Source organism: Sceloporus undulatus, chromosome 6, assembly GCF_019175285.1.
Source record: "Sceloporus undulatus isolate JIND9_A2432 ecotype Alabama chromosome 6, SceUnd_v1.1, whole genome shotgun sequence".
In the NCBI taxonomy this organism is placed as follows: domain Eukaryota; kingdom Metazoa; phylum Chordata; class Lepidosauria; order Squamata; family Phrynosomatidae; genus Sceloporus; species Sceloporus undulatus.
Window position 1 is genome coordinate 134,278,826 of NC_056527.1, and position 5,912 is coordinate 134,284,737.

Below are 5,912 nucleotides of genomic sequence, written 5' to 3' on the forward strand. Positions count from 1 at the left end.
GCAAAGGCAAACTCTCCTCTGAACAAATCTTGCCCAGAAAAGTCCATGCCGCCATGAATGCACACAACAACAAGAAGCTATGGCATCAGAAACCCAAGACAGGAGGTTTTTTAAAAAAAAATCCCAGGAGATCCTGATATCAGTAGGAATAATCTCTCATGTTAAGATCCATTTTCTTCTTTTTTTTCTTGTGCTGCTGGGCATCTTCTTCTCCAACACCGTGCCATGCAGGGATACACAATGAAGGTACTCCTGCGAGATGGCCATTCAACGCCTGTTTTAAAACCTTCAAAGATGGGGAGTCCACTACCCTACCCTCAATCTATTCCGCTGTCAAACAGCTCTTACAGTCAAGAATTTCTTCCTAATGTTTAGGTGGAATATCTCTTTGTTTTATAATTTGAATCCATTGGCTTGTGTTCTAGTCTCTGCAGGAGAGGAAACAAAGTCACTCAATCTTCTATATGACATCCCTTCAGGTATTTAAATGTGGTTGTCATATCACCTCTTAGTCTTCTCCAAGCTAAACATATCCAGCTTCCCAGGTCATTCCTCATAGGCTTGGTTTCCAGATATTTTACCATCTTGGACACCCAGCTCTAAACACATTCCAATTTATCAATATTGACCAAAGCTGGATAGAGTGGGGCTACTCTTTCTCTTGAGCTGAACACTGTGCTCCTATTGATGCAGCTTAGAATTGCATTTGCCCTTTTTTTGGCCACCACATCACAGTGTAAACTCATGTTTAGTTTCTGATCCACTAAGACACCTAGGTCCTTTTCATACGGTTATCAAGCCATGTGTCACCCATCCTGTATTTCTGCTTTTCATTTCCCTCCCCTGCTTACATATAGAACCTTACATTTATCACTGTTGAAATTCATTTTTAAAACGTTTTTTACTCTCCATGTATTTTAGTTTTGTCTGCCTTTATTATAGCATGTATCAAAACGGGGGGAAAGGCAGGCAAGCCAAAAAACAGTTTGTGCTGAATGTTTGCTGGATCTGTTCATGGAGCGCTGTGCATTTGCATCATTCCTCATCGATTTACATTCTCTTCCTGAATGAGATTGAAAAATAAAACAAAACAATAAGAATTGCCACTCTAACTGTGGTGCTGATGGACAGCTCCATCCCAGCTTCTGCGTTTTGGTTATTAAATGTCAGTGAACTCTGGCTGGGGCTGATGGACAGCTCTTTGACCCCTAAACCAATGTGGGGAAAAGAGATACCAAGGCATGCTGTTCACAAATGGATACAAACCAGGCAACAAAAATGTGTTTGCATCCTCATTTGCTTCTACAAATGGAAGACTCGAGTAAGCAAGCATTATTGGCTGGACCAAAAGATTGCACTTGTCATTTTCCATGTCAACGGAGCAAAAGTAAAAAACTGGGGTGGGGGAAATGATGCCACAGACAATCCGCCTGGAGCTTTTCACACTACCCAGTTACTGTATAGTGCTATGGTTTCATCCTGTCATGACAATATCCTGTGGCATCCTGGGATTTGAAGTTTATGGAGGGTTAGAATCGTACATACAATCATAGAGTTGGAAGAGACCACAGGGGCCATCTAGTCCAACCCCTGCCATGCAGGAAATCTAAATCAAAGCATCCTCGACACATGGCCATCCAGTCTCTGTTTGAAGACCTCTATGGAAGGAGACTCCACCACATTCTGAGGGAGTTTGTTCCACTGTCGAACAGCCCTTACTGTCAGGAAGTTCTTCCTAATGTTGAGGTGGAATCTCTTTTCCTGGAGCTTGCATCCATAGTTCTAGTCTCTGGAGCAGCAGAAAACAAGCTTGTTCCCCTTCCTCAATATGACATCCCTTCAAATATTTAAACAGAGCTATCATATCACCTCTTAACCTTCTCTTCTCCAGGCTAAACATACCCAGGGGGTGTTTAGGATTTTAGATAGCCAGCATGGTGTAGTTGCTTGAGTGTTGGACTGCAACTCTGGAAACCTCCTTCATGCAACAGCCAAACACACCTGTAAAATAACTTTTTGAATGTTGCCTGTCCCCCACACAGCTGTACAGTGGCCGGTGGAGACCAAGGAAAAAAGGAGACATAACACATGGAGTTGTTTCACCGGGAACTTTTGAGCTACATCTCCACAATGCAGGATTTCAGCCATTATTTTCTGGAAATACCCAGCCCGCCCCCATACTTACCCTCCCACAACACCTATATAAATGAAATTAAGTCTCTGCCATAGTGGTTTGAGTATTGGACTCAGACTCTGGAGAGTAGGATTCAATTCCCACTCGGCCATGAAACCCATTCGGTGTCCTTGGGCAAGTCACAGCCTCTCAGCCTCAGGGTGCAATGGCAAACCTCCTCTGAACAAACCTTGCCAAGTAAACCCCATGATAAGTTCATCTTAGGGTTTCCATAAGTCAGAAATGGCTTGAAGGCATACATTACATGCCCATACAATGTTTGTTGCTGCAGCATGTGGAAACAGCTGGACTGATTTTCATCAAATTTGGAAGAAATGTGGGGGAGGGCTGATAAAATATATAGACTATATCAGAATAATAAAAATCATTTTGCAGTGCCATGGGAAAGGAACCCAATTAATTTTTTGTCATTTGTTCAGAGTAGTGTGTTTGGCAGTCAGTGAGGAGAGCCCTGCTCTCTCACAGGCAATTGACACTGATGTGCAAGCTAGGTGAGTACTGTTTTAGTACCTTTCAGAGCAGTTGAAACTGGACTACCATTAATGACGGTTAATGATGTGCAACGTGAGGAACTACAGCTAGTAAACAGCAAAGACGAATCCAGAAAACCTGTGTTGTTATGATGCTGGCATTTTAAAAGACAAAAACAGTAACTGAATATTTCCTGGAGCAATTTCTAAGGGGGGGGGATGCATTGCAGTAAGCCTTCACATGCAGTTTGGGAGCAGAACAATGTATGAATAATAATAAAAAAAAATCTGAATTCCGCAGTGGCCTTAAATCCAGCAAAGCCCCAAACAGCAAGGAATGCTTGAACTGCAATTCCTTTCGGCACAACCCTTTTGATCAGTCCCAGAATTTTCAGTTCCAGGGACTGACAGTTTAGCATTAAGTTAACTCCAAATGAAACAATTGAATCAGCCACCCTTCCCCTTTTGTGAAAAAGGCAGAGGCTTTCTGGAGACGTCGCTTCACAGGGCTGCAAGAAAGCAGCTCCCATAAACCGGCAAGGAACTTCACGGCAGTGAGCCCAATAAAGCATGAAGAGAAGTCGTCTGCCGATAGACAGCTTTGGAGCAAAGGCAAACAAGTCAAAAACGTTGGCCTTCTGTCGCTCTGCCGACAAATTAAAACTAATTGAATGATCCCAAGCATTCACGAAAGGTCCCACGATTGTTCCTCTGTGTGGCTGCTCCCACAAAGATGCTTTGTGCCGCTAATACAAAACCGCATCGCACGCGCTCTTTCTTGTAAAGATAAAGGAGAGAGAGAAAGCAGAGGGAAGGATGGGCGAGGGGGGAAAAGAAATGATACAATTTGTTATCGGGTTTGGGAGATGCAATTGCAAGGATGATTATAATATCATCAACTGGATTTCAGCTGTCCTGATTCATTCAGGCTGCCAGACTGCAATGGGAAATGACAACTAACCCCATCCTTGTCTGCACACAAATACAATGATAACTAGCAATTTGGTGGGGGAAAGGGACCAAGAAGAGGGAGGGTAGGAAATAAAAGGAAAGAGGGCGGAACAGATATTAGACTCAATGGCAAGACTTAACTGTTCCTGTAACAGTGCAATGGCTTTTCATGAAAACATACAGCCCATTTTTGGAGGAGACCCAGAGGGGTTAAAGCCATTTTGCTTCTTTGTTCGCATGGCCTTTTGTGTTTGCGATCTTGCTCCCCTCTTCCACCTCCTGATATATCCATAACATTGCATTAATTTATCGAACGTGCACCACGCCAACAAGTTTTCCCTCTCCCTCTCCCCCCTCTCTTTTTAATTATTATGATCAAAATATTGGTTCAGACGGAAGGCAGCTGCATTTGTTTCTGCTGGATATCATAATTGCGGCCGTAAATTGGGGAAGGGAACATTTCCTGGTGCTGCTGTGAGTAATGGGACTGAAATCATTACGGATGAAGCAATAGAAATAAACTGGGGCAGGTCTAGAAAAATAAGCCAAAGCAAGTTAAAAGGATAATTACTGGAACCAACACAAATAGTGACAGTGGGGAGCAGGGAGCCTGTTTATTTCCTTGCCAAAATTCAATTTGCACAAGTACGCCAAGCAAGTGTCACAGGTCTGGTGGAATATCTGAGGGGCTCCTACTCTCCATGAATGGTTTACATTCCTTAGCTGCCTGCTATAAGAACACTGACTCTACTTGTTTTCCTCTCCCCACCCTTTCTTTTTCCCTTTTATATTGTGCATATGCCATTGTATTAGCCTGGTACCTTGAAGTCACCAGATCCTGTCTGATCTTGGAAACTAAACAAATTTTATGTCTGGTTAGTAATTAGATGGGTGTTCAGAAAAGAATACCAGGTGGTATATTTCACTGAAAAGCAATGGCAAACCCATTGGTAGTATTCCTTGCCTAGGAAAACTCTATCAAATTGATGGGGAAGGGGGGGTCACCATAAGTCAGTACCACAAGCCATAAGGCATGCACACATATATGACATTGCAAACCTGCAAACAGAAACTATTTTCAAACAATCATAGACTCTTAGAGCTAGCAGGGACCACAAAGGCCATCTAATTCAACCCTCTGCCATGCAGGAATATGCAATCAAAACACCTCCGACAGATGGCCATCCAGCCTCTGTTTAAAGACTCTCTCAGGCAGTTCATTCCACTGTGAAACAGCTCTTACAATATATAAAGAGATCTTGTAGCACCTTTGAGACTAACTAAAAGAAGTTGGTAGCATGTGCTTTCATAGACTTAAGCCTACTTCCTCAGATGCATTTGGAAGATGTAGACTTAAGTCTACAAAAGCTCATGCTGACAACTTCTTTCTTTATGTTAGTTCCAAAGGTGCTACAAGATCTCTTTATGTACTGATTTTACAGACTAACATGGCTATATCTTTGAGTTCTTACAATAAAAAAGGTCTTCCTAATCTTTATGTGGAATCTCTCTTTTCTAGTAATTTGAATCCCTTGGTTCATGTTCAGAAAACAAACAGGCTTCATCTCCTGCATGACATAGCTATCAGGATTTATTGAGTTTGACCCTGCAAATTCAAGACAATTGTAGGGTATTTACTGAGCTTTGGTTTTTCCTGCCTTGTGGTAAGCATGCTGCAGATGAAAACTGCCAGCTCTTGGTCCATGAAAAGGCTACGCTGAGATACTAGAAAAATACTAATGGGAGGAGGAATAAAGCTTGGAAATTAACAAAACCTTATAACAATGGTGCTTTTGGTTTCCTGATTCTGCTTTTCAATCACTTGAACTGGAAAACAGCCAGCATACCAGCAGGGACCATCAGTGGGCCTAGAAAGATAACAGACAATTACAGCTCGCTCAGTTTGAGAACATCAGTAAGTTGAGAAGGAATAGCGGAAGCCCTTTGGGGGGGATTTTGCAGTCAATCGAGGAGGCCTCAAAAGGCAAGATTTAATTGTGGGGACGGTGGGAGGGAATGTGTACGCAGCAGAGATTCATCAGAGCTAGCAGCTACATCACAAGCCTGCAGCAGATGAAACCTGAAAGAATATTTGGGGCAGGGTGGCCGAGGAGGACATAAGGCTATCCTCTGTTGTGTGTTTGTGAGCTCATTTGAAGGATGGAAATCCCAAAGCTTGTTTGCTAATTCGGCAGCTGCTTTTCCATAGGTGGTTCCCCACTAAAGGCACTGGTGGTGTTCTGTCAATTATTATTATTATTATTATTATTATTATTATTATTATTATTATTATTATT